Source organism: Eulemur rufifrons, chromosome 24 (genome assembly GCF_041146395.1).
Source record: "Eulemur rufifrons isolate Redbay chromosome 24, OSU_ERuf_1, whole genome shotgun sequence".
NCBI classification, from domain to species: domain Eukaryota; kingdom Metazoa; phylum Chordata; class Mammalia; order Primates; family Lemuridae; genus Eulemur; species Eulemur rufifrons.
The window spans coordinates 11,231,270-11,245,510 of record NC_091006.1 but is presented as its reverse complement, the minus strand read 5'-3'; positions in this window follow the sequence as shown (position 1 = coordinate 11,245,510).

The window sequence follows — 14,241 nt, the reverse complement described above, 5'->3', positions numbered from 1 at the left end:
AAGTGTAGGCTCAACGCTCAGCATCTTGTGCTTCTCAGCAACAGCACCGCTGGCATTTGGGCTAGGACAATTCCTCATTGTGAGACTGTCCCTAGTGTGGCCGGACTTTTGGCTTCCACCCACCAAATGCCAGCAGTGGCCCCCTGGCCATTGTGACTACAGAACCAACCCCCACACGGGGCCCTTTGGAGTTGAGCCCCCGCCCCATGCCCAGTGACAGCAGAGTGTGACAGCTGCTGGTCACATAGGCCTGGCCCCCTTGGCAAGCCGAGAACGGCTCTGGGCCCATGTGGGCTCTGATTAACATCATACGACCTGGCTTCAGTCTCCCAGCTGCAGGAGGTAGGGGCATGGGGCATCCTGGCTTGGCCACTTAGCAGCTGTGTAAGCTCCAGGTAAGTCATTTAACCTCTCTTGCCTCTGTTTCTTCATCTGGAAAATGGGTTGACAATAGTTTTTCCTTCACTGGTGTGTTTGAGGGTTGAATGAGTTGATCTACAGGAAAGATCGAGATTGTGCCTGTATAGTAGTAAGCACACACTTACTCCACAGGCATCAATGCCCGTGTACAAGGCATTGTCAGAGCCACCAGAGGTATCAACAGAAGGAGACAGTAAGGGGTAGCTGTAATCATTGTTTTACACACAGGAAAACAGGCTTGGAGAGGTGAATTTATATTGGGCATTTTTATAAATATTAATATAATTATGTAACAGTGTATTAGTTTTCCTACCAGTACTGTAACAAATTATCACAAACTTAGTGCTTAAAACGACACAAATTTATTATAATTCTGAAAGTAAGAAGTCCGAAATGGGTTTCATTGGGTTAAAAATCAAGGTGTCAACAGAGCTGCCTGGAAAGTCTAGGGAGAATCTGTTTCCTTGCATTTTCTAGTGTCTAGAAGCTGCCTGCTGTCCTTGGCACGTGACCCCATCCTCCATCTTCAAACCCATCTTCCAGTCTCTCCCCCCTCCCCATGGTCTCCATGTCTCAAGATGCTTAATGTAATCATGTTTGCAAAGTCACTTTTGCCATGGAAAATAACATATTCACAGGTTCCAAGGATTAGGATGTGGACATTTTTAGGGGGCCATTCTGCCTGCCACAAACAAGAAACACTTACGTGGTATCTACATAGCGTTGGTTTTGTTGGCACCAAAATCCTCCTCTGGCCAGGTTAACTAGAAAAGAGGATTCCAAGCCAAGGGAACAGTAAGCGCAAAGGTCCTGAGGCAGAACGTGCAAGGAGGCCAGTGTGGCTAGAACAGAGTGAGCCAGAGGGACAGTCCTGGCGATGTGTTTGGAGAGACGATGGCATTGGGGATCGGAAGGGGAAGGCAGGTCACACAGGGCCTCACTGGCTGTAGTGAGGACGCTGGGTTTACTCTGTGTCAGATGAGAGCCATGGGTAGGAGGATTCTTTGTTTTGGAGGATCTGGGGGAGGGGGGTGACAGCTTTATTGAGATATAACTCACATACCATACAAGTCATCTACGGTATATAATTCAATGGTTTTAGTATATTCACAGACTTGGGGCACAGACATCACAATGCATTTTAGAACATTTTTATCACCCCAAAAAGAAAGCTCATGCTTTCTGGGAAAGAAACTCAACAAAAAATTAATTAATTAGAAATAAATTAAAAAATAATAAGAAACCTGATGCCCCTCAATTCCCCCAGGCCCTGGCAACCAGGAATCCACTTTTGGTGTCTATGGATTTGCCTGGCATTGCACATAAAAGGGGTCATTCAGTATGTGGGGCATGGGAAGGTTCCCTGCCAAATCCGATGCAGGCCAGGCAGGGACAGGGGCAGAGCGGCCAGCAAGGAGGTGCCGCTGGGGCCAGGATGGGGGCGGCGATGGAAGTAGAGAAGGGATCGGATCTGGGCACATTTCGAAGGTGCCATCAGCTGCATTCTCTGACAATTTCATGTAGGGTGGGAAGAAGTCAGAGATCACTCTCAATTTTACAGCCTGAGTATCTCAAAGACCAGAACCTCCCTTCATAGAAGTGAGAATCCGGTTGGAAGAATCTGTCCAGTGTGAGTTCCTGGGACCCCAAGGGGGAGGTGCCGAGGCAGCAGTGGCCACGCGGGTCTGGAGCTCAGGAGAGAGGCCCAGCCGGACACAGGTACCTGGAAGTCACCAGAACGGTGGTATTTGCTGCCGCTGTGAGACCAGCTAAGATCAGCAAGGGAGCAGGGGGAAGAGAGAGGAGAAGAGATCTGAAGACTGAGGCTGGTGGCTTTTCAGCCATCAGGAAACAGGAGAAACCAGGAAATGAAAGAGAAGGTACAGCCAGTCAGTGCAGCGTCCTTGAATCGAGTGAAAAAATCCAATGTGTTCAAGGGGAGAGTATTCCCGTGTTAAATGCTGTTGAGAGCACTACAGACATATTAGAACGGCTAATTTAAAAAATAAAAAAGTACCTAGTGTCAGCAAGCGTGCAAGGCAATCAGAACTCTCACGCACTGCTGATGGGAACGCAAAATGGGGCAGCCACTCTGGAAAACAGTCTGCCAGTTTCTTGCAAAGTTAAACATACACTTCCCTTGTGACTCAGCAATCCTACCCTTACTTGTTTACCCAAGAGAAATAAAAACTTAGGTCTGCACGGAACTTGTACCTGTGTGTTCATAGCAGCATTACTCACAATAGCCAAAAGGCGGAGGCACCCCAGCTGTCCATCCACTGATGAACGGATAAGTAAGGTACGCTACCTGCATGCAGCGGGCTATTAGCCGGAAATAGAAGGGACACTGACTGACACGCCACAACGCGGATGAAGCTTGAAGACATTACGCTAAGTGAAAGAAGCCAGACACAAAGGCCTCATGTCAAATGATCTACCCATGGAAACGTCCAGAATAGGCGAGTGTGCAGAGATAGAAATATTAGCTGTTGCCCGGGGGCTGGGGGAAACGAGAGAGAGGGGAAGGCTAAGGAGCAGGAAGCTTCTTTTTGAGGTGATGAAAATGTTCTGAAATTGACATTGGCGGTGGTGGTTGTGCAACTCTGTGAATATGCTAAAAACTATCAAATTGTACACTTTATTATTTTTTTTTTTTTGAGACAGAGTCTCGCTCTGTTGCCCAGGCTAGCGTGCCATGGCATCAGCCTAGCTCACAGCAACTTCAAACTCCTGGGCTCAAGCGATCCTTCTGCCTCAGCCTCCTGAGTAGCTGGGACTACAGGCATGCGCCACCATGCCCGGCTAATTTTTTCTATTTTTAGTTGTTTGGATAATTTCCTTCTATTTTTAGTAGAGACAGGGTCTCGCTCTTGCTCAGGCTGGTCTCGAACTCCTCACCTCAAAGGATCCTCCCGCCTCGGCCTCCCAGAGTGGTAGAATTACAGGCGTGAGCCACCCCGCCCGGCTTAATAACCTGATTTTTAGAAATGGTTCTGAAGCCCAAATGTCCATCAGCTGATGAATGAATAAACAAAATGTGGTATCTCCATGCACTAGAATATTGTTGGGTCACAGGAAAGAGTGAAGCACTGATACAGGATACAGCGTGGATGGATCTTGAGAACACGGTGCTGAATGAAAGAAGAAGCCATCCAAATCTAACTCTGGAGTTGAAAATGAAGGAATAAAAGAAGAAGAAGCCAGACACAAAGACCACACAGTGTACGATTCCATTTATATGAAATGTCCAAAACAGGCAAATCCATAGAGACAGAAAATAGATAAGTTGTTGCCTAAGGCTGGGGGAAGAGGGGAGTAGGGAGTGACTGCTTAATACATTTGGGGTTTCTTTTTGGGGTGATGAAAATGTTCTGGAACTAGACAGTGGTGATGGTTGAATGACCTAGTAAATATACTAAAAATGACTGAATTGCACACTTGATGTGCACAAGGACTAGGGCACAAGTCCCAGTAAACCCCTTGGAAGAGCTTTCTGCCCATGGATGCCACCAAGGAAGCGTTGTTTATGTCTCTTCTCCCAGGGCGTCCTAAAGAGCCCAAGTGTTACAGAAGCTCCTCATTGGAGGATTGAGCTTTGAAACAACCGATGAGGAGCTATGCTGAGCGATGGGGACACTCAGGGACTGTGTGGGAAGGAGAGATCCAAACTGAAGGGCCCCAGGGCTTTGGGTCTGCGGCAGATGCCACCATGGAGGAGGAGGACACAGCCGTGAGTGCAAGGCCACACAAGGCGGATGAAAGTGTTGTGCCCAAAGGGGCTGCTAGAGAGAAGATTCTCCAAGACCAGGTGCCCCCTTGACTGTGAAAAAGATCTTTCTTGATGACGGTAGAAAGACACCGAAGAACAACACCTAACAGATTAGTTGAACGGCGCAGGGAAACGGAAGTGATTGAAATCATAACTGACCCGAGGCGGTGGCAAGAAGAGGGGCTTTGCTTTTGTAACCTCTGCTGTTCGTGACTCCGCCGATGAGACTGTCGTTCGGCAACATCGTCCTGTGAAAGGCCACAACTGTGACGTCAAGAAAGCCCTGTCAAAGCAAGAGCTGACTTCCTCCAGCCGAAGAAGTCGAAGTGGTCCTGGGAACTTTGGTGGTGGTTGTGCAGGTGATCTCGGGGTGGGGGGGGGGGAAGCACTGGTTGTGGTGATCGTGGTGGCTTTGGCAGCAGCCATGGTGGCGGGAGATATGGGGGCAGTGGGGTTGGCTAGAATGGATTTGGTGATTGTATTAGTCAGCGTTCCCCAGAGCAACGGAGCCAACAGGGCATATAGACCTATAGAAAGAGATCACTACGAGGGACTGGCTCACACCACTGCTGACACAGGAGTCCCGGGACCCGCGTGCTCCCTGGAAGCCCAGGAAAGCTGGTGGTGTCCTTCCAGTACAGCGGCCGGAATGAGCCCTTGGGCCATGTGTTTGCAACCCTGGTGCAAGTGGACTCAAGCATAGGCCAGAGTCAGGTCTGAGTTTTTTTTTTTGAGACACAGTCTCCCTCTGTTGCCCAGGCTAGAGTGAGTGCCGTGGCGTCAGCCTAGCTCACAGCAACCTCAAACTCCTGGGCTCAAGCGATCCTACTGCCTCAGCCTCCCGAGTAGCTGGGACTACAGGCATGCGCCACCATGCCCGGCTAATTTTTTCTATATATATTTTTAGTTGTCCAGATAATTTGTTTCTATTTTTAGTAGAGACGGGGTCTCGCTCTTGCTCAGGCTGGTCTCGAACTCCTGAGCTCAAACGATCCGCCCACCTCGGCCTCCCAGAGTGCTAGGATTACAGGCGTGAGCCACCGCACCTGGCCAGGTCTGGGTTTTTAAGGGACTCCAGTGTTTAGGGGAACGGTGACAAAGAGGAACCAGAGAAAGCCGCCCAACAAGGAAGCTTCTGAACTGTTAGTGGAGCTCCCGCTCTGGGCCTAGCAGGATCTAAGGCTTTAAAAGGCAAAAGCCCATTTAATCTCCATAACGATGCTGTGAAGTGGCTTCTGGCGTTATCACTGCCGTTTTGAGTTATTATTTCCTCTTTGCAGATAAGGGAGATCATTTGCCCAAGCACACACAATGAGCAGATGAGACTGGAATCCAGATTTCTAGAATGCTAGACTCATGGGTATTTCCATTCACTTTAAGGGGGACAGATGAGCCGGGCCCGGTGGCTCACATCTGTAATCCTAGCACTCTGGGAGGCTGAGGCCGGAGGATTGCTTGAGCTCAGGAGTTTGAGGTTGCAGTGAACCATGATGATGCCACTGCAGGCTACCAAGGGTGACCAAGTGAGACTCTGTCTCAGAAAAAAAAAAAAAAAAAGGAAGTTGAACCCCCTCCTCACTTTAAAAAATTATAAAATAATAACAAATTTAAAAATTTTAAAAAGAGGGACAGATGTCTGAGTTTTTTGCTGATGACATGATCTTTTATCTAGAAAACCCCAAAGATTTTGCCAAGAGACTCCTGGAATAGATAAATAAATTCAGCAAAGTGTCAGGTTACACAATCAATGTACACAAATCAGTAGCATTCCTCTATGCCAACAACAGTCAAATTGAGAATCAAATCAAAGACTCAATACCTTTCACAATAGCAACAAAGTAAATGAAATACCTAAGAATATGTTTAACCAAGGAGATGAAAGACCACTACAAGGAGAACTGTGAAACACTGAGGAAGGAAATCGCAGAGGATGTAAACAAATGGAAAAACATACCATGCTCATGGATCAGCAGAACCAACATTGTTAAAATGCCTCTACCACTCAAAGTGATTTACAGATTCAATGCAATCCCTGTTAAAATACCAAAGTCATTTTTCACAGATCTAGAAAAAAGAATTCTACACTTTGTATGGAACTAGATAAGAGCCTGTATAGCCAAGGTAACCTTAAGCAAAAAGAACAAATCAGGAGGCCTCATTGTACCAGACTTCAAACTATACTACAAAGCTATAGTAACCAGAACAGCATGGTACTGGCACAATAACAGAGACATAGACCAATGGATCAGAACAAAGAACCCAGATACAAAACCATCCTCATATTGTCATCTGATCTTTGGCAAGGCAGACAAAAACATACACTGAGGAAAAGAATCTCTATTCAATAAATGGTGCTGGGAAAATTGGATAGCCACATGTGGAAGACTGAAACAGGATCCACACCTCTCACCACTCACAAAAATTCATTCATGGTGGATAGCAGACTTAAGCCTAAGGCATGAAACTATAAGAATGCTAGAAGAAAATGTTGGAAAAACTCTTATAGAGTCTAGGCAAAGAATTTATTCTGAAGACCGCAAAAGCAATCACAGCAACAACAAAAACAAATAAATGGGACCTGATCAAATTAAAAAGCTTCTGCACAGCCAAGGAAACAATCATTAGAACAATTCGACAACCTACAGAATGGGAGAAAATATTTGCAGCTATACATCCAATAAAACGTTGGTAACCAGAATCCACGAAGAACTCAGGCAAATCAGCAAGTAAAAAATCAAACAACCCATTAAAAAGTAGGCAAAAGGCATGACAGAAACTTTTCAAGAGAAGACAGACTAATGGCCAACAAACATGAAAAAATGCTCAACATCCCTAATCATTAAAGAAATGCAAATCAAAACCACAATGAGATACCACCTAATCCAGTGAGAATGGCTTTTATTAAAAAAAAAAAATCTCAAAACATGAAATGCTGGCGTGGATGCTGAGAGATAGGAACACTCATACACTGCTGGTGGGAATGCAAACTAGTACAACCTCTATGGAAAGTAGTATGGAGATACCTCAAAGAACTAAAAGTAGACCTACCATTTGATCCAGCAATCCCACTACTGGGTATTTACCCAAAGGGAAAAAAGGACATTTTATGAAAAAAAAAAAAAGACACCTGCATTTGAATGTTTATAGCATCACAATTCACAATTGCAAAGATGTGGAAACAACCCAAGTTCCCATCAATAATGAGTGGATTAATAAAATGTGGTATATGTATACCATGGAGTACTACTCAGCCATAAAAAATGGTGAACTAATTCCTCTTGTACTAACCTGGATGGAACTGGAGACCATTCTTCTAAGTGAAGCATCACAAGAATGGAAAAACAAACACTCCATGTAGTCACCATTACATTGGAACTAATCAAACAACACTTACATGCACACACGGAAATAAAACTCATCAGAAATCAAGTAGGTGGGGGGGAGGGGATGAGCAAATTCACACCTAACGGGTACAGTGCACACTATCTGGGTCATGGCACACTTGTAACTTTGATTCAAAGTGTGCAAAAGCAATGTATGTAACCCAATCGTTTATACCCCTGTAATACTCTGAGATAAAAAAGGGGAAAAAAAAAAAAAAACCTGGGTGAGGGTGAATTCAAGGTGGAGATGGGAGAGATTATTTATCCTCTGGCCTGGGGAAGGGAGAGGCACACCTAGCCAGAGGGAGGATGTTAGCTGGCTTCATGCCCGACACCTACCTGCGTCTTACCAAGGTTAACCGGGCTCGGCCCTGCCTTTCCTTCCCAGTGATGCAATCCGGAACTTGGCTGACAACAGCCACTTCACAGCACAGGTAGGGCACTTCCTGCCCGCAGCTACATGCTAAGGGCTTTGCGTAGCCTATTTCCTTGAGCTGCAGAGAAACCGAGAAACCACCATCTTCTAAGCTCTCAGGCCGGAAGCTCTGAAGGGATTCATTGACTTCTCTCTGCTTCTCAGACCCTACATCCCATCCCACAGGAAATCCTGTTGACTTGACCTTCAAAATGTATCCAAGGTCCAACCCCCACAGCCAGCCCAGCTGCTGTCATCTCCCAGCTGGACTATGGCAGTCACCTCCTTGCTGCTTCTGCCCTTACCCTCAACAGAAAGGTCCCCACGTGGCAGCAGAATCCTGTTGCGAAAATGAGATGATGTCACTCTCCTCCTCAAATCCCTCCTGTGGCTCCTGCCTTACTCAGAATAAAAGCCAAAGTTCTCACCACGACCCACAAGGTCCCTGTCCCCTCTCTGACATCATCTCCTACCCTCTCCCCGTTGCTTGCTCTATTCCATGCACACTGGCTTCTTTAGTGCTCCTCAACCTTCTCAAGCACAGTCCTGCCTCAGGGCCTTTGCATCTGCTGCGTAGACCACTCTTCCCCCAGATATCTGCATGGCTCACTCCCTCTCCTCCCTCAAGTGCTCAAATGTCACCTCTTTAGTTGAGCCTTCCTGACCTCATGAAATAAAATAGTTGTCCTTTTCTCCATATTCCATATATAATATAAAATTATATTACATGTAATTGTGTGTGTATATATGTATATATGGCCTATCACTGGGGTGTCACCCCAGAGGGCAAGGACACCTGACTCATTCAGTGCTATTCCTCCATGCCTAGAGCAGTTCCTGATGATTAGTAGATGTTCAATGAACATTAAACAAATGAATCCTCTCAAGATCCCTGAAAGGTAGGTACTATGACGATCCCATTTTGTAGATGAGGAGACTGAGGCATAGACAGGTAAAGGCACACCCCGCAAGGCCCCCCAGCTCTCATCCATTGAGTTCGTGCTGCAGACTAGCTCTTGTACTCAGCCCTGGATTTGCAGCCTCTTAAACGAGGTTGGGAGGTGAGCAGGTGAGTGGCCTAAGGCTCAGAGAGAGGAAGTTACTTGGCTAGGGCCACACAGCCAGGAGTGGTAGATCCAGGACCAATGGGGTCTGTCTACAGCCAGGGCCATCCTCGCTGTCAGTTGCTAGGCAGTCTCAGTGGGAAAGCCTGAGTTGAAAGATTGAGCATCCTTGGCTGGGCGCGGTGGCTCACGCCTGTAATCCTAGCACTCTGGGAGGCCGAGGCGGGAGGATTGGTTAAGCTCAGCAGTTCAAGACAAGCTGGAGCAAGAGCAAGACCCCTTCTCTACCAAAAACAGAAAAAAATTAGCTGGGCATGGTGGCATGTGCCGGTAGTCCCAGTTACATGGGAGGCTGGGGGCAGGAAGATCCCTCAAGCCCAGGAGTTTGAGGCTGCAGTCAGCTATGACAACGCCACTGAACTCTAGCCAGGGTAGCAGAGCGAGACCCTGTCTCAAAAACAAAACAAAAACAACCAAAAACAGAAAACAAAAATACCCTCCAGTGGCTCCCATCTCACTCAGAGCAAAAGTCAAAGTCCTTGCGGTGGCCCAGAAAGCCCTACAGCATCTGTCACCCTGTCTATTGTCCCCATTTCATTCACTGACACTTTTTTTTTGTTTCCTCACTCTGCTGTCCAGGCTGGAGTGCAGTGGTGCGATCATAGCTTGCTGCAGCCTCAAACTCCTGGGCTCAAGCGATCCTCTTGTCTCAGCCTCCCAAGTCACTGGGACTACGGGCATGCGCCACCATGCCCGGCCACCACTCTTGCCCTTAACTTACCCACTGGCTGGTTGCAGCATGGCCCTGCTTCAGGACTTTGCCCCAGCGGTTCCCTCTGCCTGGGGTGCCCTTTCCTGGCTCGCTCCGTCTCAACATTCACATGTCATCTTCTCATGGGCGACTTCCTTAAACACCCTGTTTAAAATTCCAAACAATTCCCCCTTTCTCCTACCACCAGCGCTTCCTAACCTCCTCCCCCGCATTTATTACCATCTGACATTCAAGATCTGTGTTTCCAAATTCAGTAGCCACCAGCCACGTGTGACTCCTGAGCACGTGAAACGTGGGAATCCAAGTTTAGATGTGCTGTAAGTACAACATACTTATTGTTCCAAGATCTACTGGAGTCCCAGAAAAAAAATACACATAGGACTTTGAAGACTTAATATGGGGGGAATAAAGGAATGTAAAATATCTCAATAATTTTTATGTTGATTACATGTTAAAATGATAATAGTTTGGATATGTCGGTATATTTGTTTCCTATTGCTGCTCTAACAAATTGCCACGAACTTGGTGTCCCTTTAGAAGACAGACTTATTATCTCACAGTTATGGAGGTCCACGGAAGGAGGTTCTCTCTTTCCCTTACGAGAACACTTATCATTCCACAGGGCCCCCCAGATTATCCGGATAATCTCCCCAGCTCAAGCTTCTTAACTTAGTTGCATCTGCAAAGTCCCTCTTGCCACAGAAGGTGACACATTCACAGGTTCTGGGAATTGGGTTGTGGACACCTTTGGGGCCCTTTATGCTACCTACCAAAGTTGGGTTAAATAAAATGCATTATTAAAGTTAATTTTACCTGCTGCTTTTTATTGTTTTGAATGTGACTACCAGAAAATGCAAAATTGCTTCTGTGGTTTGCATCCTATTTCTACGCGACAGCTCTGCTCTGTATATTTTGCTGGTGTATTTCTTACCCATCTCCCTCCTACTGATAGAATGTGAGCACCGAGAACAATGGGACTTTGTTTTATATACTGCTAGATCTCTGGCACTAGCACAGTTCTTGGCACATAGTAGGCCTTCAATAATATTTGTTGAATAAATATTATGGATGTATTTCCTGATGACCTGTGTTTGGCATGAACTCTCAGATACCCCCTGCTCCCACCCAAACCATATGGCTTCCTTCTCCTCTCCCAGGGCCAGGGATTCAGGGCAGAAGCCAGATTGAATGAGGGAGGGATTTGGAACAATCTGGAAGTCTTCCTAGAGGAAGGAGCAAGGCTGGTAAGAGAAGGAATCCCAGCCCAGGAAAGGTCTTCCAAATGATGCTCTCTCCCTCCGGGACATGGGCCCAGCTGTTTGCATGGAGTTGAATGCCAGGCCCCACCCCCTGGTGCAAAGTGATGAAGATGTGGTTGCCATGACGACCCCACATCCTCAGGGCGGTGAGGTCTGTACCAGCCAGATGCCCTTTGGGTGGAATTAGAGTGATGTGAGATAAAAATAGCAATGCAGGGAAGAGCTAAACCCTCAGCTTTGAGGCTCTCACGTCACATTCTGCCACCTGCTCCTTGTTACAACCACGCTCGCTCCCTCCACGATCTCAACTCCGGGCATCACACACCGGCACCACGCTGGAAGTGCCCCAGCTCACTCTACCTGGTGTCCCGACTCCAGACTCCTTCCATCCCACCAGGACCACTGGTTCATTAATCCAACCACCTGTCCACTGTCCACCCCCCCCACCCCCGTCTGAACACTCTGCCCCACCCCTCTTGGAGCCTCTGGCTGCTCGTTGCAGTCCTTTCCTTGCACCCACCCTCAACTCCCGTGCCCACATCATTGGGCTCACAGGGCACCCCTCAACTATCTGCCCACTACAGGTGCATGCACCTGCTCAGCTGAGTGGAGAAAAATCCACAAACCTGTAGACAGGACTCACCTTAACTTCAGGACCATGACCTCCAGGGGGCGCTCAGCATCGCCTTGCAACTGGGTCTTACAGCCCTAGCCCGTTCGCTCTTTCAATAACCCCATGCTTAAAAAAAAATTGTTAAAAAATATTTTTAAAACATACCATTTTACCATTTCTAACCATTTTAAAATGTACTATTCAGGCCGGACGCGGTGGCTTACGCCTGTAATCCTAGCACTCTGAGAGGCCGAGGCGGGAGGATCGCTTGAGGTCAGGAGTTTGAGACCAGCCTGAGCAAGAGCGAGACCCCCGTCTCTACTAAAAATAGAAAGAAATTACTAATAGCTGTGCATGGTGGCGGGAGGCTGTAGTCCCAGCTACTCGAGAGGCTGAGGCAGGAGGATCCCTTGAGCCCAGGAGTTTGAGGCTGCTGTGAGCTAGGCTGACATCACGGCACTCAAGCCAGGGTGACAGAGTGAGACTCTGTCTCAAAAAAAAAAAATGTACTATTCAGTGGCACTAACCATGTTCTCAATGTTACATAACCATCACCACCATCCATCTCCAGAACTCTTTCATTATCCCAAACAGAAACTCTGTATCCATTAAACAATAACTCCCCACACCCCTCCCCCTCCAGGCCCTGGTAACCTCTAGTCTACATTCTGTCTCTAAGAATTTGCCAAATCTAGGTATCTTATCTAAGTGGAACCACACAGCATTCCTTTGTGTCTGGCTTATTTCACGTGGTTTCCAAGGTTCCCCTATGTTATAACATGTGTCAGAATTTCATTCCATTTTTTGTCATCGGGACACTTCTTTGTATGTATGTACGACATTCCCAGAAAAATAGAGTCCCAGGATTCTTCCCTCCCGTGAGGGTTTTTGTCTTGCTTCCTCTTGGTCTGTGATGCCAGCTGTGGTTGTCAGCACAAACGAAACGAAACTAAAGGGACAGAAGCAGATTATTCTGCCATTCTAGGTCTTGGAGTTGCATGTCCAATCTGGGGCTGATCCCTTCACCTTTGTCTAACCTGCCTGTGAAGTTCACGATTCCCTAGATCTGCGATCCTCAGCGATTTCAAATTCACCAATGTCATTATGCCTCATCAGCACAATTAGAAACCAGATGATGACTTTGGAGCACAGCCTAATGAGAACTTGGCATTTGTGTCTCTTTTCAATATTGTTGATCCTCTCGAGAGCACTGACCAGGACATTCATGGGTCCGTGATGGTGGCCCAGAAATGTGACAGCCCCTCTCAGTGGCTGAACCCTATTCCATTGTATGGGTGTGATGGACGGACTACATTTTGATTATCCATTCATTTGTTGATGTATACGCAGTTGTTTCCTGTATTTTGAAATATCTTCTCCTCTCTCCTCAAACTCCTCCACCTCTTCCCTTCCTGCTCGCTCTCAGTGGGAACCTTGCCTCCTACTTCACTGAGAAAAGAGCCATAGAAAGAAAACTTCCCCAGATTCCTACCAGCCCTTTCCTCCTATTACTTGGTGTTCCAGTCATCTACCATTGCATAACAAACAACCCCAAAACTTAGCCATGTAAAACAACCCTTGTTGCCAGGAACAGGGTACAGCAAGGACAGTTTGTTTCTGTTCCCCAATGTCTGAGGCCTCAGCTGGCAAGACTTGCAGACTGGGAGTGACTTGATGTCTGGGAGCTGGAATTAGCTGAAGGAGTCTTCACTCTAGTCTGGAAGCTCATGATGGCTGTTGTCAGCTGGAATTCGGCTGAGCTGGTAGCTAGTTGAGCTTCCTCACAACATGGCAGGTGAGTTCCAAGCGTGAATGTCTCAAGAAAGCAAGTGATGATGCAGCCTTGGAAGCCTCATCTCCACCATACTTTATTGATCAAGGCAATCATAAATCTCTGCCCAGGTTCAAGGGAAGGAAACTGCGCCCCACTGAATGGGAAAAATGTCAAGGTCACACTATAAGAAGAGTATGTGGGATGGGAGAGATTGTTGTGGCTATCCCTGGAAGATTTCCTACCAATAATGAACTACACTCTTCCTTAAAACCCTCCCCTTGAGCCTAGGAACCTTCCCCTCTTGTCTGCTCAAGGACAACAATCCAGCCACTGTCTCCTCTTTGTCCTCTGCTTCTCTTCTAGAATCTTGGAGTCCAGATCATTCCCATCAGCACACAAACGTGCTGTTTGATCTTCCTGACCTTTCTATCAAAAGAACTGACTCCCCAGCCCCTCTCTCCCGCACCCAATTTTTCTCCCACAGACCTTCTCACTGTTTGACACACTCCATATCCTCCTTGCAGCAGAGCGTTTGCCTATTTTGTTCACCTTCACCATTGTATCCCCAGCCCTTAGAACAGTGCCTGGCATGTAGTAGGTGCTCAGTAAATATACATATATATATTTTTTTTTTTTCGAGACAGGATCTTGCTCTATCGCCCAGGCTGGAGTGCAGTGGTGCCATCATAGCTTACTGCAACCTCCAACTCTTGGGCTCAAGTGATCCTCTTGCCTCAGCCTCCTAAGTTACTGGGACTACAGGCATGTCACC